At 39.7% G+C, this 25,841-nt stretch overlaps 1 long non-coding RNA gene across 1 annotated transcript; it reads right to left on the bottom strand.

The window, feature by feature from the left end:
• Positions 1-7,262: 7,262 nt before the first annotated feature.
• Positions 7,263-10,258, bottom strand: LOC306803788. The gene is made up of 2 exons (XR_013774698.1): positions 9,908-10,258; positions 7,263-9,053 (listed from the first exon to the last, which is right to left on the bottom strand). It is a non-coding gene; the product is annotated as an uncharacterized lncRNA (long non-coding RNA).
• Positions 10,259-25,841: the final 15,583 nt, after the last annotated feature.

Below are 25,841 nucleotides of genomic sequence, written 5' to 3'. Positions count from 1 at the left end.
TCTCCTCAAAATGCTGGGCTGTATAAGTAGGCCTGTGGCATCCAAAGAGACCTGTGCTGTGGAGGTGGAGGAAAATAGGTGTTTTGCTATTCATCATACAAGGCAGTGCATCCAAATTACTGCTGCCCTGTTTTGGGGACAATGCACATTCGGTGCCATGAATCACGATGAAGGGGCAGATGCTGTTCACTGGCATTTAACTGGTTAGCTTTTTATCTGAAAGCAATTTTCTAAAAACACTGCATGGGCAATGTTTCTTCAACACCATTTAATTAGGTACAAAACAGAGCTCTTACTGGAGGCCATAGTTCTTTCCACACTCTCTGCTGCTTGTAAGCCCCAGAGATAGAGCAAAGCCAACTTATACCACTGTTTTCTTTCTTACATTCAAATATTTGAGAGTAAATATTTAATTTTTTTCTTTTATTGGAAGCTTTATTTAGTGAAGTGCACAGAGAGGTGATGTGGTGTTAATAACCTGCTTCCCCCAACTCTATGTCTCACAACATGGAACATAAGTGATGAAAATACAGACAAATGGCTTTCAGACTTAATTGAAATAAGATATTGAAGACAGGTTTCATCTTTGAATTTCTGTCTGTTGATGCAACAAATCAATCTGAACTGCTTTATTGCTCATTACTGAACAATAGGGAACTCTCTGCACTGAGGGGAACTGAGATTCCATAAGTATCTTTAAAATATATCAAGTGTTCACATACCAGACTGGTGAGCTTATTAAAAACACTCAGGTTGATAAAGCAGAAGTACACTGAGAAAATATTAATTCAATTTCTCATGTAAAATTTCTTCTTTGATTTAAGTGCCTGAAAATTGCAGCTATGCCTGCATTTACTGAACAAGGTCCTACATAGGACAGCATGTAGTTCAGGTTCATGGTAAACAATTTGTTGCTTATGAGTTCTTCTGCATTGTCTAATCAATGTCTAAGCCCTAAATAAATCCTATACAAGTATTCTGATGTTAAGCCAAACAATTTAATAGTTGCCTAGTTTGTGAATTCAAATATAGAGACTCACACTTTAAATTGTGAACAAATGCCATTAAGGAGCAAATATAGAAACGTGGTACTCCGGGAATTAATTTGTCAAGTCTCTGGGCTGAACCAAAGTTATAATTTCTCAGCAAGATCCTCATGAATATGCCTAACCAAATGGGTACAGTGCTCCACTGGAAACCATTCTAAGCAGCCAAGGTTTATGTCCATATGGTTTTTCCTCTGCACACACTCAGTTAAGAGAACACATAAAAGCTGCAGGCATCTTAAAGCCCACAAATCATTGATGAAAGAAAATATTTTTAACATTAAATTAATGGGGAAGTGGAAAATTTACATTCCAACTGAACTGAAAGAATAAATGCTGTTGAGTTCATGAGTAGAAATTTCACAGAACTGTGGAATCTTCAAGGTTGAAAAGACTTTCTGGAGTTTGTCTACTCTCACTTCCCTGCTCAAAGCAAGGTCAGCTTGAACAAATTGCTCAGGGCCATGTCCAGCCAGGCTTCAAATATCTGCAAGCATGAAGGCACCACAACTTCTCTAAGCAATTTACTTGTTCAAAGGTTTGACCATCCTCATAGTAGAAAGTTCTTTCTTCTGTTTTAGGGGAAATTCTTGTATTTCAGTTTGTGTCAATTGCCTGTGGTCCTGTCACTGAGTTCCCCTGAGAAAAGTCTGGTTCCATCTTCTTAGTCCCTCTCCTAAGGTATTTGTACACACTGACAAGATGCACTCCCCACACCAAACCTTCTGGCTTTGGTGCTAACCACTCCCAGCTCTCTCAGCATCCTTTTATATGACAGGTGCTCCAGTCTCTTCATCACTGAGCCCGTCCCTCAACTTACACCAGTATAGTCATGTCTTTCTTATATTGGGGAGTCCAGAACCAGGCACAGAACTCCAGTTGGGTCTAACCAGTGCCAAGCACCTTCCTTGACGAGCTGGCCATGCCTTTCCTGCTTCAGCCCAGGATCTTGTTGGCCTTCTTTCCACAAAGGCTCATTGCTGGCTCACAGTCAATTTGGTGTCTACCAGGACCCCTGTGTCACTTTTTGCAGAGCTGTTTTTCAGCTTCTCAGTCCAGTCTGTACTGGTGCTTAGTTATTCCCTCTGATGTGCTTAACATGGATTGGCACCTGTTGAACTTCATGAGACTCGTGTTGGCCCACGTCTCCAAGCTCTAAGACACATTTAAATGACAGCACAACCATCAAAACTGCTGGTGCATCATCTGCTTCTCCCTATTTTGCATCATCTGCAGAGGTTGTCCCATTATCTGGATCTCTGGCAGAATCATGAAACAGCACTGGCCCAGAGTTGATCCCTGCAGTGCAGCACTGGCAACTGGTTTCCAGCTGGACTTTTTGCCCTGACCACAACCATTTGAGCCTGGCCGTTTTTCTGGCCACTTTTCAATTCACATCATTGTCAGCTTGCCTAGCTATTTCATCAGTTTGTCCTTGCTGATGTGATGGGAAGCATTGATGGAAGTCTTGCTAAAGATGAACTTTCACTGCTTTCTCCTCCTGCACCAAGTTAGTAATTTTCTTGCAGAAGGCTATCACATTGGTCAGGCATGGTTTTCCTTTTGCAGATGCACACTGACTACTCTAAATAACCTTACTGTCCTTAATGTGTTTGGAAGTGGTTCACAGGATTATTTGCTCCATCATCTCCCCATGGATCAAAGTGAAGATAAATTACCTATAATTTCCCAGATACTCCTGCTTGTCTTTTTTGAAAATAGGAGTGACACTTGCTTTCTTCTATTTCTCAGGACACTCCCTGTTGCTTTGACCTTTTCAAACTATAATAAAAATTAGTCTTACAGTGTCATTGGCTGACCCCCTCAGCACTCGTGAGTGCATCCTATCATGTCCCATGGACTCGTGTATGTCTGGTTGTTTTGAAATGTGAGTTTTGAAGTATAAAGTTGATAAGGTGCGGAGGGATGTGGAACATTTTTTTTCTATGAATTGTGCTAGCTTTTAACTAAATTTTGCCTGACTAAGAATGTGTAGTGTGGTTACAAAATAATTCTGGAATAAATTAATGAAATATCCTGTAAAGAGAAAAGAAGTAATCAAAAGCAGAAGTCACTATTTATGTGACTGTTGTCACTTTGAATTACATTTTCAAGTATTCAGGTCTGAAAAGACGAAGTCTAATGTTGTTCCTATTTTTTTTTTTTTAAATCTCCAAGCATTAGCAAATCTACTTTTAGAAAGGTAATCCTTTCTGAAAAATACAAATCCTAAGCCCTCCTACCTTGAATCATGTACAGAAAAATTATAAACTGTACATAAACTGAAGTGAACTTATACATGTATACAAATTAATCAATGTATCCATTTACAGGGATATATGTATGCACATTTGTATCCAGACAAGTTCACTGTTACCAATTCTTAAAACATTCTCATGGTGTTTTCCTTAAAGGCTCGGCTTCCTGTGTTGCACAATTACATGAGTCTCTATTTGAATTTTAAATAAAAAATAGTTCTTGCCTCACATATTCAAAGACTCCAAAACAATATAAACAAAGTTTGAAACAAATGAGGATTTCAGTGCCTGAATAAGAGGCAAGGACCTAAGTGCTTTGTAAGTTTTATCAAAACACAAAACAAACAGCTAACTTCCAATGTCATTTATTTTAAGCCAATAACTCAATTTTTTAAACTTCCTTACCACTTTTGGCAGGAGATTATCAGTAATTGCATTGTGATAGGAATGTTAAAAACTGCAGTAGTGGGGACAAATTTGAAATGTCTCAAATTTTTCCTTTAATCACAACAAGCCTATCTGAATTGAAGGCTGTGGCATGGAGGGAGGCAAGGGTAATTGCAGTAAGAAAAGCCAAACAGAGTGAACTGCAAGTTTCTCTGGCTCTTGGGATTTTTCAATCCACATGGTGCTTTCTGGATACTTACAAGGCTAAATTAATGCCAGTGAAAGGGTCTTGGTATGGAACTGGAGCCCCTGAGCAGCTCCTGCATAGGGACCAACCTCCTCCCTGTCAGATTCAAACAGCAGATGGAGTCCCTCAGGCTCAGATGAGTGCATTTCAGAGCAATAGTTATACCATATTAAATTAAATTTGTCTCTAAATCTTTGCTCTGTGTAAGAATTAATCCTCATGAATGATTGTAAAATAAATAATCGCTTGAGGAAAAAGTCTGTTTGGGATTAAACAGAACAGTTAGGCTTAACTCAGATAGGCTACAGCATGTATCCTGGTTGCCACAGGATGATTTCTGGAGCAGCTCCTCAGGGCTCTGACACCTGGGTCAACCAGCATGAGCCAAGAGACAGTGAACAGGGAAAGCACCTCTTCTTGCTCACAGAAAATAACACAATATTACTGACAGCTTGTAGATTCTCGTGCAGGGAAATAATTTCTTCTGAGGTGAAGATATCTAATTTTAGCCTCTGTGCTGAGACTTAAAGATGAAAGGAAAACTTTCTTTAGTGGTACTATCACACAGCACTATGTACAGGAAAAAATATGAACTGACCTTCCTCCTGTGGGAGGGCAGAAAAGTAACTCTTCTGAGAAGGAAGGTGTATAGTAGGATAGACATTTGGATAGGGTAGAGAATTAGAACAGAATAGAGAACAAGCTGGCAGTAATGGCAGAAGTGATGGTGATGTGACCAGAAGCTTGGCTGAAGCCACCGACCCATATCAGTTATGCCATCTGGCATGTGACAAATTCATTTCTGTCATCACTGACTTGGGCAGCTTTAAAGTGAGAGATGGAGCAGCACAGGGCTCTGTGTCTCATTGCTAGTACTGTGGTTCCAACAGAGTAGCCAGACTGTGATGCTGATATTTGTTCTTTTTTTCCCTAGTTTAGAATAATTAAGACTTTGGAAAAAAAAAATGTTGTTAAGAAATACAGTGGTTATTTGATTGTACTTACAAAACTGTAATTTTCCTCTTATTCTGATAATTACGTCAGCTAAGTCTGTGGATGTTTGCTTTATTATTACATTTGTAAGCATCTGTCACTGTAAAAATCTCTGATAAATGCCCTCAATTTCTCTTTGAGAGTAATGTCATTAGCCTCTAAGTGAACAAAATACTTAATTTGTTGCTATAGCAGTGGAGTTTGAGAAATACATGGTGACCTGCATAAAGAATTAGCACGAATTTGAGAAGCATGTACTAAGATTATAATAAAATCAGAGACTGGATATACTGCTCTAAGAGTCACAGTCTTTGTGACAGCTAACATGCCAAATCTGTGGAAATTAGAACTGGCTGAATTATATCTCCCCCACAAAAAACTGTTTTTTTTTCCTTAGCTTTAATATCAGACTTGTGCAGAATTGACTGTACAACCTACCTACATGGCTAAAATAAAAGCACATTGTAGTGGTAGCAATGATTTAGGAATCAGAATGACAAGTGTCAAAATCCTGCCTTCTTAAACCTGTCACAGCATCATGGCCCAAAGGCAGAGAAATGAACAGAGAAATCAAGAAACCAGATACTTACTTTGCTTCAGTATCCCTACAGTCAATTAAAAACATATATAAAATGTCTCTGCTGGCCAAAAACAGTTACAGAGAGCAAAAGAAGGTGTGAGACTTTCCACAGGGAAGTGAGGAGAAAGCATGTGACACTCAGTGCTGCTGAGGCCCTTGGTACCAAGTTTGTGACCCATTCCAGGGTCACAGGTTAGACCAGCTAAAGCTGACTGACCTTGCTCCTGCATCTGGAGGCTGCCTCCCTAGGAGCCAGTGAGCTGCCCAGGTCTCTCCTCCAAATTGGTTTGCTCCACACAGGAGTCTAGGAGTAACCTAAAACAAAGCAGAGGATGGGCTATCAGAGACAGGAACCTTGGTGGAAGCAGAAAGTGAAGTGAATTGACGGAACTGGGACACTCCTAAAGCAGCCCGTAGGAAAGCTGCTGCACTTTACATGGGAATGTATTTTTCTCATATGCAGATCTTTTCAAATTGTCCTATCTATTCCGAATTCAGGAGTACTGACAATTGCATAATATTCCCCAACTACTTTTTGCAGACCCAGAGTGTTTATGGGCCATAAGCTGAACACTACTCGGCCTCTTAATTTAAGTATAAACTTATCCAGAGCATCATTCTTAGAAGAGACAACAGAGTGACTGAAAGACACTTCCACTTACTCAGAACTATGAGTATTTTAGCTTAATAGTAAGTATACTGCAGCACATAACCATAGTCACAAAGCAAATAAATGTTACAAAGTTTAGTTCAATGCCAGATCTTCTGCCTTACCTGGGATGGCTGCTACTTGTGTTCCTATGGAAGAAGAAGCTTCAGCCACTCACCCTTAGGAATATATGTGTTAGCTGTGCTACTACTTATAGTCAGCCTAAAACCAGCTTTGGTCCATCAAAGAAATGCAAACCATTGATGTAGAGATACCATGAGAAGCATGGCAGGGAACCACCCTCCAACTCTGTTTCCACTTCCTGCTACCCTGCTGCCTTATCTTGGGCAAGCATTCCATGTTTGGTGCTCCCCATCTGTGGAATTACAGGAGGGAGTCTCTTGCCTATCTTTGCAAGAGACTCTGCTGATGTCCACCCACAGCACTCAGCATCACTCAGTGGTACCCACCAGGCTGCAGGAAGGGTCACTGCTGTGAAATGGAAAACCCACCAACCATTTTCACCAAACACCTTTGGGAGATGTAGGAAGCCTGAGGAAAAAAAACAGCTGTTGGAGCCAGACCCCTGGGCACAGCTTGCTGCATTTATCAGCCCAGTTCTGGCTGGTTTAGACTAATAAATAAACACCCTTGCACATCCCCACCACACTAACAGCAGTAAAGGTGCCTGCAATGACCTGGCTTCTCTCTTTTAATCTTGGTTTTCTATGCACCACATTCCCCAGAGCTTCCAGTCTCAGGGTTCAAGATCCATTTGCAATCAGTACAAAGGGCTACATGAAGATTGAAGCATTTTTAAATGACTGTAAAATGTAATTATTAGTACTTTCAGGAAGAAATGGTTGAAGTGGACTGAAAATCTGAAAAAAAAGTATTTGCGAAAAACACTTAAATTTTAAGTAGCTCTTCAGGTAAGTAGTTTCTAAAAATTATCACTGCTTCAATAGAAACATCCTCATATATCTGTTACCTCATTTCACCCAACACAATTCTCAGTGCTTTATTCACATCCCTAAGTATGCATTATAACCAGGCAATCTTATTGCCATAATTTAAAAAGAAAAATGCAACAACTGAAACATAATATCTTACATATTTATTTAAGCATTCCTAGGTGAGAGAAGGATGATAAAATCAGATACAGGACAAGCAGATACACTGAAATGTTCAAACCTTATTTTTACAAAAGATTCTGCAAAATAGCCTTATTCTTCCAAAGGATGCACTCTCAGTGTGCAGGAGCAAAGCTTCAGATTGCTTACCCAAGTGCCTTTCAGTTACTGCCACTGCTTTTTCTCTGGATACCAGGAATGCAGGCACATATCCAGGACTTATTCAAATCTATGGGAAATTTCCACATACACATCTGGGCTTTCACATCAGACTGTTCAACTAAGTGGCAAAGCTATCATTTCTGGGAAAAAAAATAAACCAGTATGACTGTTTTTAAACACTCAGGATGAATGTCTCCATTCTCACTCTGAAAACTCCAGGCACAGTTACAAGGCTGAAGGGAACTCCAACAATTTATCTGAAAATCACACTTTAGAGGTACAGCAAGAATATACACTTTCACAGCCCTACTTTCAGAATCTGTTTTGATATTTGATATTAGAAATGACTTAATGGAATTTTTAATTATAATCTGTTAATACATAAGCATCACAACTAATCCTTAAGCATCACAAAAAGGTTCATATTCTGTATTTTCTTGCAAGACAGACACAAATTCCTTAGAAGACATTCTTTTATTATACATCCAACATGGCATAACAAGTTTTATTTACTATACTTTTCTCGAATTTAGTCTGCACTTCAAAGTATTTATCATAGTAATTGCAAATAGCAATCATGGGAAAATATCTCAAAGGTCAAAAATCTTAATCTAAAAACTGAAAATAAATTGAAATACCTGACAATCATGACCCCCAGAAAAACATTTATTCTGGTGGAAGAGGAACACACCAAAAGAACACATGTAAAGATTAAAGAGAAACTCTAAAGAAAACCATCCTAAATTCTCAAAGGTTCAGTCTGAGATTACTATAAATTTTTTTCTGTATTTTTTTCCATTTACTTTAAATTTTTGATACCTGTATGAGCTGGTGCAGACAGGACACAGGAACAATGACAAAACCATGGATGAAAGGCAAAGAGTAACCTCACTTTTGTTACCTCACCAACCCCAAAGAAGCAGACAGAAGAGGCACACAAGGGGGAGCACAGGCTCTGCAAAGCTTGGTCCATGATGGAGGACCAGCAAACCTGCTGCTTTTTCCTGCATTTCAGGGATTCACACAAGTATAATTTACCACTGTGCTTTGATCTTGCCCACAGGAGGGCAGGATTCTCAAGCATGTTTGATAGGGTGCCTCTAAATCTACCCCAGGCCTATGTTTCCTAGGCACAGATGTTCTAGGTGTCTAAAACAAAAGGGCAAACAACAATTACTATGATATATGTGTTTTTCAACAGCCAAACTGCAAGTCAGCTGAGCGTGTTTACTGCCCTCCTCATCAATCTTCCATTTCTCACAGCAGATTTCTCTGGTGGCAGATCCAGACTGGTCCAAGGCAGCAGGTGATGGCAGAGTGCACCTACCACTATTTTGTATCCTTTCACCACTGTAAGTCCAGCTCTACAATATCTGCAAAAGCTTTCTGGGACCTGGCCCATGGGATGAGTGACAGTGTGGGAACAGAGACAGGGAAGAGAGTCCAAGTTTGGGTATTATTGGAGTATTTTCAGCCTTTAGATCTTAATTTTGAAGGGATGTTTTCTATTTCTTTTTGTAGCTTGAAAGGTGGCACAGGAACCATCCAGCTGGTCCAAGAACTGCCAGTGAAAATGCTGAGAATCCAATAATTGTCTCCTAAATTAAAGAAATAAGGTTAAATAAAGATAAGCAAATTGAAATGCTCCCAGACTAAGATATCTATTGCCAAGCAAATTATGTGGTATTATTGAACTTCTGCAGCTATAATTCCAGAGATATGACAGATTCTAAAGGAAAAATAACCCACAGAGGATTATTCTACATGTTTGAACTAAAAGCACTAGCAATCTATGGCAGGCAGAAAAAAAAGTATCTTAGTCTATTTCAGGCACCAACATGCTTATACAAGCCACATTTAAAACAATAAAAGGCACATTAAAATATATTAGGCAAATGTCTTATTTTCTTAGAGATTCAGTACATTTTGTGCCTATTTCTTGAGCTTTTCATAAATAAAATCTTCATAGAAACAGGATTATTTGCTTAATAGTTACAGTAGCACAGCTTACCACTATTCAGATAAAAGATCTTTGGGTATTTACTAACACTGGGAGTTGATACAATAGAGCAGAGAGTTGCTACATAATTTTAGTTAAATTATTTAGCTAAATAAATTTAGATGGTGTTCTATAATCACATACTGAAATAATTGTGCTGGGGACTATAATCAAAGATTATAAAAGGCACCCCACAGAAACGAATTTTGTGACATGTCTCTGTAGGATGCTATGACAGCATTCCCTTCCTCTCAGGCACAAATTTCCCTTCTAGAAAGTAGGAGACAAACTTTGGGGAGTGGAGGGAGTTCCTGAGGAGAACTGGTTTCTAGTCAGATGAAGAAAACAAATATTTTCTATATAAAAAAGAACAGCAAGAGAAAGCTCTTCCAACAAGATGGACTTGCATGAGTAAGGAAAAAAAAAAAAAGAAGGCTCAAAGACAGAACTCACCATGAGTCCCACTTTGTCCTCAGGTGGGGAGCTGTGGATGCAGCGGCTGCTGCGGCTGGCAGACCTGGAGCAGAGCAGTCGGGACACGCGGGGCCACACGGGACCCATCGCTTCAGCCCGGGGAGGAGGGAGCACAGCTGGGATATCCTGACTAAGGAGGGACTGCTTCAATCCTTTGCTATTTTCTATTGCTCAAAGCCTGTAGAACGCTGGATTCTCTTCAGTGAAGACTTCTGGACAGTCAATTCCCTTTTTTAAGCTGGGTGCGAGAAGCGCCAGCCCCTGTCCCTGGGTCAGCAGCAGCAGGAGTGTTTGTGCCTCCGGGCTGGGAGAGCACACCTGGGGATCTGCAGCCTCCTCCCACGGCCCCCTTGGGCTGTGCTGAGCCCAGGGCTGGGAGGAGTCTGCCTGCTGCTGATGCTGGCAGCAAAATGGAGAAAACTGACTGTCCTCCCACCTACAAGAACCTCAAAAGTCATTTTCCCCCTATACATATGTCAGGAAAATTAATCCAAAAACACCAGAGGTTTATGTCCAAAAAGTAGACAGAGGAGTCCTTCTTGTTTTATTCGAATAAAAGGAGAGGCCGTGGGGAATTCCTCTGGGATCTCTCAGATTTTTGGATGACACAGCCTCCTTTTTATCCTATTTTCCCGGCCGCTTTTCCCTCTCTTTCCCTATTGGCTGAGGTACTTGAGAGGCACAGACCTCCCGGAACACCTGACACCTAAGTTTCCACTCCTTTTAATTTTTAATTCTTATAGAATTCATGGTTTTTCCCCATTGCTTCTTTCATTTTCCAATATCCAATTTCGTTTATCAGCAAACCTACAGTTTGTTTGTAAAGGCAAATATCTTTTTCCATTCATCAATCAGTGGAATCCATCCCATTGTTTCTTTTATCTCCCAGTGCTAGCCTTATCTACCAGCAGATTCACAGCTCGTTTGTAGAGACAACGCCAACATTCCTTTGACATATGTGTCTCCATACAAATTGCTTGCACTCCAATTACACACTCTCTGGAATTCTTGCTTGCAGTTCACTTACTACTTTCATTCATACTGACCCATAAATGACAGTACCTTGAATAAAATGCTTCCCTGCTCCCACTGCAGAGGATATCTCCTTCCTGCACACCCTACCCAAACCATCATTAATCCATGTGTACAGTGGAGCTGTGAGGTTTCCCTGCTGAGAAAGCAGCTTTCCACAGCAGGGTAATCTGAACTCACCTGCCTGGGTTCAGGATCAAAGCAAAATGTGTGATAGGGTAACAGACAAAGGCAGAAAAATGTTATCAGCACTTCTGGTAGGAGATTATTCAAGCACACAAGTAGCTGGGCAGACACAAAGATGGACAAGTCTACTCCTCTGCAGAACTGCAGAGCTACAGTGCCATGGCACTAAGCCTGTTTAGGAGCTGTTAGCCCAGGAACCAGCACTGTGCTGATTAAACAACTCATCTTGCAAACTGGGGCTTATTTATAGCTAGTCAGCTTTCAGCCACAGCAGTCAGACATCTGACAGTCTGTGCATATCTGTTTAAAATGTGTTACTTGTTCATTTAGAGGTGGAGAGGCAGGGAAGTAAATAATCCTCCCCAGAGCTATGGACTGTGGACATTTTCAATAGATGAATTCTGTCCTCATTGTATGCAGACATGAAGATTTTTACTCAGCTGCAGTAAACAGGCGATTTATTGGATTCCCTGCTCATTTCTAAATATATTTTATTAATTGTTGCTGTGCTTTCTTCTGCTTTTAATTATCAAATTATGAATCATATAACAATAGCATCCTTCTCTAGCCTTCTTGTGAACCTCACTTCAGAGTCAGTCTGCAACACACTGATGGTGGGAAGAGCCTCAGCATGAGGGTTTTTGACAATATCCAGAATATGTTAGCAAGGTGTGAAGAGCAAGAAGAAGTCTACACAAACAAACAGTAGTGGATCAGCGATTAAACACACATATCTGGCATGTTATTTGCCAGAGCTGTGGTTTTGTTATCTCGGTAAATTTAATTGCTTTATTTTATGGAGGATGAGACAACAAGGTGGTTTTTTTTTGGTTTTTTTTTTCCTGTAAATTATCTCCAAACACTAAATATCCTACCTGTCTAAAGTAACCAGAAAGCAAAAGACTGATTTACATTCAACAGCTGAGGCAACTGCAGCTAAGCATAGGGTGGATAACCCTAAGCAACCAAACTCCTGAGACAGACCCTCTATCAGCAAGAGATTGTCCTAGATATATGATACATGACATTTTAAAATAATAGGCTTTGAGTTCTGCTACTTGTTTCCAGCTATTTGCTTTTGTGTTTCATGCCCTCTGCATTTACTTTCTTTTTCTTTATAGTTGTGAGGATTGGAAACTTTATAAATGTATATTGAGATTCTCCTTTCTATGTCCTGCTCAGACTACTCTAGCTATTAAAATGAAATCAAACACTGTCCTACAATAGCAACAGTGCCTCATTAATTTTGCCATGCTTGGCACTTGTTTTTCAGCTTTCTGAACATTCACTAGAAGATGAGATATAATCTTATTCTTCTATCAAATCTTCTGTGGGGATGAAAGGGTTAAAAATGTAAGCTTGGCAAGGAGAGAGGAAAATAAGTTGTTTCTAGAATTGTTTTCTTCAAAGACCGACCTTGCACCTGGGAGATAATTCTCACAGTGACAAGTCATGAATTTGTATTGTATTTGGCTTGTTTTCTGTCTGCTACAGAAGAGCTTTCTCACCCAGATAACAAAGTGCTGTTAACAAACATAACAACATTCCTCAGACAGGCTGGCGGCCTTTTTGTAAGGGGGAAGGGTGATAAGAGTTCAGAGACTGTAAAACACAGCCTGGAGAAGATTTGTGCATGTCCAAGACCCCTTTTTTCTTGTGACACAGGACTCAAGCCTAGCCACACTTCACCCTGCTAAAATGAGCTTAGCATCATATGTGTCTCGTGTTTGATTTTGGAATCCTTCAGCCAGTGAGATGATGGAATAAATCTGTTTTTTCCACCTCAGCTGTGAGCTGTGGTCATCTTGGTGTTGCCTGCATGTATTTGGTTCACACACCTTCCACTAACTGAGCTGTAAATCCAAACCACTGCTCCCCATTACCACAGCCCCTGCTCACACAGTGCTGCACCTGGCACTGACAGCCACAGCACTGCTATTTTCACATGGCACTGAACAATATTTGCCCAAAGTGTCCCCCAAAAGGCCCAGCTCTTCTTGGCTCAGCACTGGCCCTTTTGTTCCTCTCTCAGTCTGTCTCATTCTGCGCCTGGCGATGCTCAGCCTGCTCCAACCTCCCCCATACTCACATTGCCAACCATCCAGACAGTGCTTATACACTTGTGAACACAAGTAGGAGTTTTCTCACGTTAAGTTTAGATTTGAAAAGCCCCTGGCTGTTCCTAGATTTGTTATTGGTCCCTTCAGAATGGCAGGAGAATGTCAAAGCTCTTGTGGCACAGTTTATCCAGGTGCTTTTTTCATCTAACCTACCATAAAAATACATTCTGTATTCTTCCATAAATATGTGGGATTTTCCCAAATCCCACAGGGTAGTTCCTTGCTCCTTCACTCTTTCAGAGCCCTGCTTTTAAGAGTATTTGCTCTTTAGACTGCTGTCATTGGAATAATTTGCTTTTGAATTGCTGAGGACCCTTTTCATTAGCTAGTACCATTTCCTCACACCTTAGCAGAGAGGGCAGGTCCTAGGGCAGGTTCTCCAGCCACTGCTACAGTGATGCAGGCAATAACATTCCCATTAGTGCCACTGCAAAGCACTTTCAATTAATATACTGAGACAGCACCCACCCCCTGATTGTGTAGCTCATTTTCTCCCTCATTTGCTCCTGGGGGAAGATTGTGGATAACAGTGTAAGGCTCTTCAAGCAGTTTGATTTCTGCGTGAGGTTACTTGTTTATTTTATTTAAAAAGGTGAGTTGAGTGTGCAGGAAGATAATGCTGGTCATAAATTTTTAACTCTCCCTGTACAAAAACTTTGAAATCCTTATTTTAAAGAGAATAGAACATAGAGAACTAAACACATATTGAAGGTTCTCCGAAAATTGTCACTCATTATTACTAATCTTCAGATCCACAGTCCTGATAAAATTACTCCAATTACATTATTGGAGGGATAATTTTTAACCACTGAGGGTTTTGTGCGTTTTTTCCCCTGGTCTGTCTATAATAATATTTCTACAAATAAACAAATAACTATTTGTGATTGTCTTTGTTTTTTCAGAGAAGAAAACATTTTCAGTAGGAATGAATGAGTTTCTGAACTATCACTGTCACAGAAGATTAAAGATGCATTGAGATACAGAAGAACTCAAAAGACAAGTCTTACAGCAATATAAATTTAGGACAATTGTAATGATGGTGGTATTTAACCTGTAGAACTATGGTGAAATGTAAGAATTTGAAAATGAAGCAACTGTAATTAACTTGAAGTTTTTTGAAGGCTGGGGGTTATTTTCTTCTAATGAGAAATTTTTAACATTTTAACCTGCCCTGCCTAAGTTTCATATTTGGAAGAAAACAAATTCTATTTCTACTAGTTGGACACATTTTTTTTAAAACTGCCTTCAATAAAATGAAATACATTTGACATTTACAAATGTGCCTGATATCAGTAATACTTTTTCCATAAATTACAACTCAATAACTATACTAGAATACAGAAGATTTGGTGGCCATTCTACTGCAGGCTCTTCTTTAGATACAGAACATCACGCTTTGCAATAGACACAATCTAGATGAGTTATAACATAAACATTCATGACCTTTTCTTTCTGAACCTCACTGGAACATTTGTTTAAGCTGCAAGGGAAGCACCTTTGAAAGAAAAGGCTGGAAGTGAGGTTTTCTCAATGCAACAATAGGACTTGGCCGAGGTGAAGGGAGCCCCAGGCAGGGTACTTTGAGTGTCCCCAAGCTGTGAACGGGGCGTCTTTGTCTCTCCAGGGCTCACTCTGCCACCTGGGGACAGCAGAGCTCAGCCCCACTCCCGTTTCGCAAAGGAAGATCTCATTCCCTTGAGTGAAGTTTCTCCTGAATTTCTAGAATGTATCAGAGAGAAGAACCAAATGCTGGGTTCAGATGCTGTATGTTAATAATCCGGAATACATATTGCTCAAGAGCATTGCCCAAGCAGGCTTAATAACACTGAAGTCATCACTGTGTTTTGAATAAACAAACCGTTTACAAGCTAATTATAGATAGCATTTTGCCTTGAGCATTTGCTGAGTATTTGACATTTTACAGTTTCTGAGAAGAAGAAAAAATTGAAAGCAGGTATTTCTTTAACATAATCCTTCTAATAAAAACAGCTGATTAATTCTCATGCCCTTGAAAACAGACAAAACAGACAGCTGTTTTGACTCTAAAGGGAAAAAAAAATAAATAGTGTCCTTCCTCTCAGCTCCTGTCCCAGTGGATTAATCCCCCAGACTTTATTGGGGTATCTAAGTTAGGAGCATGGGCACCATAAATTCTTTCTATAATTGTTTTGATTTCTTCAATTGTATAGACCTTAGGTTTCTACCACTGTGCCCCTAAAATCTGAATCTACAATGCATATTGCCTTCTTCCTCTACTGACTTTAAGGGTGGCTGTGCTCCTAAGAAAGACAAGTTAGTTAAGTAGGGACATTTGATGGCATGAATCAATGCTTGACTGCTCTCAGGCTCAGAAAATCAAACAGGGTTTTCACAATTGGTGTGGGCTCTCTGAAAGGATCTATCAGTATCTATACTCATAAATGAGAATGGATATTTTTAAAGACTTATAAATTTCATGGAAAGAATGGCTGGTACATTATATTACTGCATGTATTGCTTCAATATTAATAAGTCTGATATGCATAGTGTGTATAAGAAAGGACAAAGTATGTTCTTGAATTTGCCATGTATTACCCTAAGTAAAATAGACATGATATCACTGACATAAGAAAACAGTGGGTCTAAGTGCAAAGACATATAAATACTGAGGAGAAATGTGAGCAAAGAGGAAAGGAGAGAGAGGGGAGTAGTGAGGAAGGTGGTGAGGCACTTTGAGATCAGAGCTTGCTTATTCAGTTCCTATTCTCAAATCCATTTAGTTTTAGAAGTATCAGTAGTGGCAAAAGGAAGTCCATTTCTATTGGTGTCTCTCAGAGATCATTGTCAGAGGTTCCACTTAGGCACTGAGGTACTGCAGAAATTGGGACATTGCTCTTGCCTTCAGAACCTAATTGCCAATTTGTGTAAGAGTTTAGGATAACTCCACATCCAGAGAAAACTCATCAGAAACTCATTCTCCATCCCAAATTGTATTTATGGCATGTAAAGGCTGATGAGCAATCAGGCTCAGCCCCCTTGATGTGAGACTGTATAAGAGGAGAAAGAAGTGAATAATTCAGTTTATCATCATAAAATCCCCCCTTTTAGTTTACTTCCTGAACAGAGTGCAGAAGAGATAATGGAGACAACTTCCCAGGTGAATAGCTAAAGCCCAACCAAATGTTCATGTGCCTAGATCAAGGGCACAGCACCTAAAAAGGGCAACATGCTCTTAGGTTTTGATTAACTGCATTAACAAGGAAAACTACACAATATGGAATTTACATAACCGAGTTCAGATTCTCTGCTCCTGAAGTAGGTAAGTAATATCTATGACACGAGAGGACCCAGAGCAGGTTTGACATGCTATTGCATAAAGCTTATTAAAAAGGGCACCAGGTGACATTTTGTCATTTACTTCAAGCTCAGTTAGATCAACAGCAGCAAAAATAAACAAGCTGAGAAAAAAATTCTGTAACATATGAATACATCAATCTGTGTTGAAATCAAGCATATTCAAAAGCAAAATTTCTATTAAACAATGTTAAATTTTCTCTTGCTATTTTAATACATTGTAAGATTTTAATTTAATTTCTGTTGGCTTTTTATCATGACTTTATTAGTTTTTAAATTGTAAGGTTATTTTTGTGTATGCTATTTTGTTTTGAGTGCAGTTTAAACCTCTGACAGCTTTCCATCTTCAAGACCCATTTCACACTGTAGATGGCACTAATTCATTGTGCAACACCAAGCAGGCTCAGTTAGCTACAGCTGATTGGATGTACTATGGCTTTGCTCTGGTTTTGGTCTACTGAAGGATAAGATTTTTATCCACTTGTTAAGTAGCACGAGAAACAAAACTTGCTTGAAACCTGGGACAAAAGATGTTCTCTGCCATGCTTTTGTCTGCTGTATGCAGTATACAACATTTTTGTTCTGCAAGCTCAAACAATAATCAATGTGTAAGAGCTGGGATACAGGGATTACTTAACATGACTAGGCTAAGATTTCTCCCACAGTTCTGGCACAGCTAAATCCAGCAAAGTCCCAGCTGACAGTCTGAGCCTCTGAATGGTAGAGTGCAGTGTGACTGGCTGCTCCTGGGTGTGCTGGTGGCTGACAGGCAGTCTGACCCCCTCAGACACTGAAATGTGCTTCTTGGGAAGTACAGGCACTATAAGCATAAGGAGGATGCTGCTTTCCACTTCTGATTCTGTTTCACATCCAATACAAAGCAACTGCCTTGAGAAAAGCTGAGCATTTTGCAAGTTCTTTCAGCAGATATTTCTGTAGGTGATGAAGACCCAAACTGGCTGCTGCCCTTTTTGCAATCACAAAAATAATATATTGCTAACACTGGTAGAAGCAATGCAATGATGAATTCCTCTGAAAGACTTTCCTAAAGAGCTTTTATGACAATTTGAAGATTTATCTTAAATCACTATCTTAATGATAGTGTTTCTATCAATTTTAGTGGGAAAATATCAGTTTTTTGTTTCAGACACCAAAATTTCAGTACTTTACCTTGAAGAGTATTTAGCTTTTCTTTTCTGTTTAAAATGTAGATAAGATTTTTTTTTTTTTTTTTCCTTAAGAGCAGTATGAGAGCTAAGTGCTATTTATATTTTTCCCTTGGAACCTGATGAACAAGCAAACCATAGTCAGGAGTCCCAGCTGGTATAAACTGGCATTGTACAACTGAGGGCAGTGGCACTGGGCCAACCCAGACAGAGGGAAGAGACAACCCATGGTGTGATCATTCAACACACTGGATTTTGGACAAGACAATAAAAAATTCGGCCCAAGAGCTGATTGCTATCAGATTTTGGCTTGCAAAAGCAAGCCAACCAGTACCCCCATGCACCCAATTTGCATAAGTGTACTGTGCCTACTTTTAACATCACCAGAGGATTGTATCTTTTTCCATGAGGCCTCAAGAACACATAATCTTTTGGCTTTTTCTGCTGTTATGGGTAAGCATCACAAAGTAATTGCCATGTTCAACTCTGGAGGATACTGTAATCCTGGGTCCAATCCAGAGCCAGGCCATCCATTCCAGTTGGTGGTCTTTGACATTTTTGTCTTCTGCCTGCAACAATCATTTTGCCTCCAAAGTTTGCTTGCAGAGAATTATGGACTGAACGTGAATACAGCCTGTAGGAATCTAAGGGTACATCTCTGGTGTGCTGCAAAGAAATGCCCAGCACCTTGCTAAATATCTGTACTACTCTTGGAATTAGGTTAATATCCCCAAGCAGTGATGTAACAGCTTGGCTGCATTAGTTCCATTGCTCTAATAAAAGACTTGATCACCGTGCCTAATCCTGGATTTGTCTCTCCAGAGCACAGGTGTAATTCAGCAGGGTATGGATTGCCAGTAGAAGTTATTCCACAAGGCTGGGTGCTATCCATATAGCAATATACAAACTACTTTAGGAGCTAGGTTAGAATATAAACAGGTAAAATAAAGTGAACTAGGAGGAGAATCAGGGCAAAATTATCAGGATCTGACAGTAATTTATTTTTTTCTTCCATGAAAGAAATTGATGGACTCGCTGTCCCAACAAAGCCTCAGAGGCCTCTTTTTACCCTAAAACACAATTTTCATAGCCAGATTATGCTTTAACATCCTCAGACAGCTGCAAAGGTCTACAGATGCAGAACTGGTCTTACCAAGGTAACACCTTCTGTCCTTTATTTTGAAAGTGGTGAGTAGTGAGGTGAACACTACATACAGCACAGCAAACAGCAGCAGCTTATCATTGTTTATGAGATTCATAGCAGAAATTAATTTTAAGGAGGGATTTGAAAAAACCTTTCACACAGATCTCCTCCCATGTACATGGGATGGCCTGAGGCAGAGGATGAAAGTGCTTGGGAGAAAACAAAGATCACTCTGCAGTGAACGTTAACATCAAAGGTAAAAAGGGAGGTAGAGTCAGAATCTTGAAACGTAAGCAAAACCAGACTTTCAGCACATTATTAATTTAAATCACTATGATGTGATATCAATTTCAGTTTACTGCATTCAGGGCTCACTTTATCTGTTAGGATCTGCACCTACACTCTGCATACAAAAACCTTTGAATCATCAGTCAACATCTGACACAGCTTAAACCTACCTCTATTGAAAAGGGGTTTCCAAAGCAATCATCTCATTCAGGCAGTTGCTGTAACTCTGGCTGTTAGCTCAAAGCTTTTCATGGCATGTGTGAGTACTACCCATTCCATATATGTTGTGGGCAGGTACAGCAAATTCTGATCATTGGTTGCAGTGTTCTAGGGATACAGTCCCTCATCTCCAGCAGTTATCCCATGAATATAATAGGATCCCTCTATGTTCATGCAGGACCTCCTCATCTTAAATTCTTATTTAAAAGACTCATCAGAATCTTATTGTCAATATTTGTGTGATTTTCCATGCACTTTTTCTCTCATAACAAGACACTGACAACATTCTTAATGTTATCTCAGATCTCACAGTAGGAGTCATAGGCTTTCATTACCTGTTACTTCTTAACTAAAACCTGTCAATAACATTTCATTTACCTCTGAAATGCTTTGTGGCTTGGTGTGAAACTGCAAATACCCCTGGCACCATCTGTCATGAAGCAAAACAGGTCAGTCCCACCTGCAGAACAGCCCACAATGTTTTCTTACACACCTCAGTTGAAAAGGCAAAATATCTTCAGTCAATGCTTCATAGCATTTTTCTTTCCAAGACTTGAGTCTTCATGAGATGAGGAAGCCTCACCAGTTTGTTGATTATTTCCTCATGCTCCTAATCTACATGAGTGCCAAGGATACTGCTAGAAGAGAAACTGAAGGGACAGGTAGTTACTGCAAGGTGCAAAGAGTGAGGGTGAGGCAGCAGGAGAGTCACCTTTAACGCTTTTTATTCTTCCAGTTGTGATTTAAAGGCAAGACAGTGAGAAAGACATCTTGAAAATGAGCATTTGTCTGTATAAATTGTAGCAGCAGAAGAGCTTGGGTTCCTGAAACACTCTTCTACAAATTACTGGATAGATGTTCAGTCCACCTTGTCAAGAAGTAGGGATCAGTATCTTTGCTTTGTTTTCTTAAGAGTCATAAGAAGGCTGTGAAGGGCAATGAATCAATTCCCTAAACATCTCAGATATTTGTTTATTAATGCAAGAAACACAGGAAATTAACAAGAAATGCTGGGAATCTAAAACACAATAAACCAGTTACTACTCAAGTCGCACAACTGAGAGAGGAATAATCCATGTTACTGAAATAGTAGCATGTACATAATGACAAAGAAGGAAATGCACAAGGGTGGTGTCACAGAAGCACTAAACAGACCAGATGATGCAGACATGGCTTTTTGAGACCAGCTAGCAGAATCAGCCAAAGGTACAAATTTGTAAGCAATGGAGATTTAGCATATCTGCATATTTATTAAGGAAAAAAATACAGAACAGATTGTCAAAAAAACTCATAGAAGATGTTTAGTGTTTAGACGTTTATTCTGAATACAGGTAGAAGAGCTCACTTTCCATTTGATTGAAAGCAGTAGACAGAAACTGGTTGAGGATGTAGAGAGAAGGTAGCTGAGACTAGGAAGTAAGTGTTCCTCATTTTTGGGAAGGGGATGAGGAAGAATAGCAAAATAAAGACCATAAAGTGTGCTTTCTATGAAAATCAGTGAACTCACAGGTCCCTAAGGAAAACATGACCAATAGGAAGTCTCAGAAAATTTGTACTTACTTGGAATAACATGAATGGCACAGTTGCAGGGTAATGCAAAGAGAGATAGAACAGGAGGTGTGTGCAATGAAACCAACTTGTCTCAGTCACAGGCAATGCAACATGAACAAGGAAAAATTTAGACAAACAGCAAAGGACAGAATATTCTGCACCCAGGATAACTGATCGCACAAAATACAAGAAGGTAAAATATTGGGAGATAAACACAAAAGCATCACCTGTGAAGCATTTGAAGGAGTCCCCTGCAGCTCATGCTACTGGTATAACCTGCACTGCAATCTGGCATCTAGTTTGGGACCTGGACTTCAAGAAAGTTGTGAACTAATCACAAAGACAACAAAGAAGTGTAAGGAAAACAATGAAGAACCACAACATATCCACAAGGAAAAGCTGAAGAAGTTTGAATTATTTAGTCTAAGTACAGAAGGAGGGGAGAAGGTGACTTATTTCAGACTTATACTAAGACAATAACCTGTTTCTTGTGTTCGCTGTTGACAGAACAAAAAGCAGTGAACTTAAATTGCATTTTCCTAGGAATATGGATTATTGTGAACTTGGCAGTGCTGAGTTAATACTTGGACTCACTGATCTTAAAGGTCTTTTCAAACCTAACTGATTCTATGGTTCCATGCATAGAATAGAATGCTTTATATGCATGTCATCAGTTCTTGTACCTCCCACGGATCATCTACTATCATCTTTCTAGCATGAACTTCCCAATCAGTTAGTTATTGGATCCATACATTAAGAACATACACAAACTCCAGTCAGTGCTACAAATTCAGATGATGCTATGTAATCAAAAGCTGTATCTAAGTTCCAATGAAAACTATTTTTAACATCAGTAACTGCACTTTATGACATCCAGATCCAGCTTGGCCATAACAGGGTCTAAACAGATAGATGATTTATAGGATGAATCTATTCTGGGTATAAATCAGGGATGCACATTTTTTTAAAAAATGTCCATAAACATATGGTCTTTGGTCAGCATGCTGCAGAACTTGGAAGGCACAGATGGCACGAGACAGGAAATTTTAGGATGAGAAATTACTGTCTCCTAGCTAAGTGCTCTCCTGAGAATCCAACCTTGCCTCTGCCAAAGAATAACAGTGTAATAATCAGCTATTACTTGAATTTCTCATAAGTTGTGGTTAGCTGTTTGTTCTTTATGTTCTGAGTGCTTGACTCAAAATCCTGGTGCCAAGTTTGCAGGAGGGCAGGCTCACAGCTGCAATGAACAGAACAGGACAGAAGCCCTGAGCACAGCAGGTGCTGCAGTGCTGCCCAGAGCCCACAAGGGCCTGGGTACCCAAATGAGCCCCTGCACCATGCAGACTCTCCATCTGAATATTCTGTGCTTCACATCATCATCTACAGGGTGGATATGGAAACTTGTTTTTGAAAATTCATTAGTGTTTGTGAAGGGCTCTAGGAAGGAAGCAATTCTGCATTTAGGTTGATGTGTGCTGCAAAGTAGGAATAGCATCACACTGAAGTGTGAGGAGTCATCAGTGTAATGAGTAACTGCTCATTCCACAAACTTCTTACATTGTGCACACTGCCCACAGAAGTGGGGGGGAGAAGCACCATTTGGTAAGTACTGCATGGTAGGAAAAGACCAGCGCAGGTTTACACAGCCAAGGCAAGCAATTGCCATCATCATCAGTGGTTTGGCTTTGGCATCTCTCTCTGTACTGAGGAATTACAAAGAGCATTTACCAAGGAATTCAGCCACAGGATGAGTGATTATACCTTCACCAAGACCATCAGTGACACTATAGCATAAGTAACAACAACCAATCCCCTCATGAACATATAACAACCTCCTTTTAAGGATCGAACTAAAGGTTAATCCAAATGAAATTTGATATACAATAAGGCAACATTGCTTTTAGGAAATGCTTTGGTGATCAGAGTGAGAGATAGTCTGTGAATGTTCAGAAGTTAGCTACATAAAGGTCACACAGGCAAGCAAATTAATTTTGTGTGCTTAAATTTGAGATCCTGATTGTACCTCCCAATGTTTGTCTAAATATAATGACCATGAGCTGCCCAGCATTGCTAGCCCATGGACTTCAAAGGCCATTCATTCTGTAACCTCCTGGCATAAATCACCAGCAACATTGTCTTCATTTCTTAAGGTCCTGGGCAGTTCCAAAGACAGCCACTTACCTGCAGATCTCCTCATTTAGCTTGGAATCTGATGCTCCTTCTTTCTCTTGTAGCCCTTTAAAGACCCCTGATGTAAATGTCTTTCCTACCACAAGCTTGGGCCAGGCCCTGTTTAACATTTCCACAGTAATAGTCTGCACTACTTTTTTCCTGCCGGATACAACTATCTCACCTCATTCAATTCACCAGACTCCCTAGAAGAGCACCGTGGCTCTGTGCCCTTCAGCTTTCCCCTGTGCACACTGAGAGGGAATGTTCTCCATCACAGAGCAGGCAGAGAGCTCATAGCACATCCCAGTTACATGGCAGCCTCCATCACAGATCCCCTGGGCAGCCTCCTTTTCTTCTGCTAGCAGCAAACAAAATCCTTTACCCTCACCTTCCTTCCTCAGCTCTCTTGCCAGAACACAGGACTCTCTTTGTCTCTGTGTGAGGATCTGGTGATAGAAGGAATGAGCAAAACCAGGGCAGAAAGAGCAACTCTGTCACTGCTGTGCTTCCACAACACCTACTTCTCACAAGGAAGCACAGGTCTTGCTCTGCCATCACTGGTCACAGAAAGTCAATCACTGTGGCTTGCATGTCAACTGCAGTCTGTTCTCTCAGCTGATGTGTAATGAGCAATGTGTGTATGAGTATGGCAAATAACTGTCTACAAATTTTAAAGTAGGTTCAGATATAGAGAAAAGCTCATATAGTAAGAAAGACAGCAGACAAAGAATAATATTAAATAGCTAGTTATGGTCCAGATTTATATATTTGCAGAATCTCATCAACACCACTGATAAAAAGTAAGCCTGTTTAGAAGAAAAAGCTTCAGTTTTCAATCTGTTTTTCAGCCCTTGAACATACAATTATTGTTACAGTTACCAACAAACAGATAATATTTTAAATATTCTGAGCTTTTCTTTAGCCGTTATACATTTTACTGAGTGTTGTAAAATTGAACTAAAACTAATTAAAAAACCAGAATAAACTGGACTTTAAGGATTTTATCTTTAATTACAGAAAGTTACACTTGAAATGGTCATTAATAAAACCATGTTATTTACCACAAGACAGAACCATATTTTCTAACTAATGCAACTGACATTATTTCTGTAATAGGCATGGTACCTAAAGGTACCTTCTGCAACATGTGGCATGACCCAGCTCTCACTGAAAATTACACACATCTGGTTTTCTCACTGGTTTCAGGAGGTACCTTCCATGATCACATCTTCCAGTTAATTAATACTTTCCCTAGACCATGTACTGTAATCTGTGTTTGGCATACCATCCACCACAAAAGGACTCTGGGTTTGATTACAGCCTCCACACCACACACCAATAAACATGCTATTAATAATCACAAACATTACACATTTGGGATGAAAATAAAATGAAATACCTAAAAATCTAAGAAATTAATCACAGACAAACAACGAAGCAATGGAAGTGAATTGGTTGGGGTTTTTTTTCAAGTGTATTTTCTCTTCGATGAACTCTGATAAATATCATCCAAAGGGCATTTCAAAGCCTGATCTTCCTAGTGCAAATGAAGAGTAAGTAAACTACAATAGACATTGGGGTTGGTTTTATCTTTAATAAGTCGTGGCACATAATCAATTTTTCCTAACACTCTTGAGTTTGCAGATAAAATGCACTGCATATGTACAATGATTATCACCAGTAAGTATTTTATAGACGTCCCTGCAAAACCATGAATAAAGCACTGAATCATTCTGTATGAGCAGAGGTACTGAGAACTGTTTTGCAGCTGAGACAGATCCTCACTTTGTTCTAAAAAGGAGATGACATTTTACAATATTTAAGGCATATATAAGATGATACTTATTGGGACATCAAGAGATTATTTTAAATTGATCAAACCAAACATATTCCAATCCTGATAAAAACAGAAGATGAATGTATTTCTCATAATGTGGGGTGAGGATTATAATGAAATGATCAGGGAAATGATGTGAGTGCACATGCTCTGGGGGTGTTTGTCAGACAGTGTGAATCTCATATCCTCTCATCTCAGAAAACACATTACCTGCATGTAAATGCAATTAGCTTCCATTTCACACTCCTCCACAGCAAAGTTTGTAACTCAGTGTTTTATAACTTGTCTTCTGCACCAGGATCTCAGGTGGCAGAAGGACTTAGTCAGCTTACTTTGGTGTGCTTCCAGCTGTCTAGTCCACGAGACCACACAATCCTCAAAGACAGTGACAGTGCTGCAGTCAAGGGCACACCGACCTCTATGCCTTAAACTCTAAAGTAAAAGAAAGAACAAATTAGCCATCCTCACTTCCAACCTGCCAGATGTCCCCCCTAAACTGTTACCCAACACACTGTTTGTCTCTGAGTCATATGAAAGAAGGTTTATTTTAGCTACTAGAAGGATGACTATTGCAAAGCAAAATCTTTGTACTTGAATCTAACCATTCATTTGGACTACATTCTAGTTAATGGCATTAGAATACTAAAAAAAGACTACTAACAAAACAAACATTCAGCCTGCAAGACTTGTTTTCCTTTCTCATTTTCATTACTTATAAGATTATGAGCCAGGTTGGTGGAGAATTTACTGGTCTTTCTCACCTAAAAACAGAACTTTGGGAACAAATTCATAAGTGGTTCCTCTCAACTGCAAACCAAACTAAGTTTTAGTCTAAGAGCTCTGTGACTTGAACCTTACTTAT

The sequence above is a fragment of the Erithacus rubecula genome, assembly GCF_903797595.1.
Source record: "Erithacus rubecula genome assembly, chromosome: 6".
Taxonomy (NCBI): Eukaryota; Metazoa; Chordata; class Aves; order Passeriformes; family Muscicapidae; genus Erithacus; species Erithacus rubecula.
Note: the sequence above shows the minus strand (reverse complement) of the source record. Positions and strands in the feature narration are given on the sequence as shown.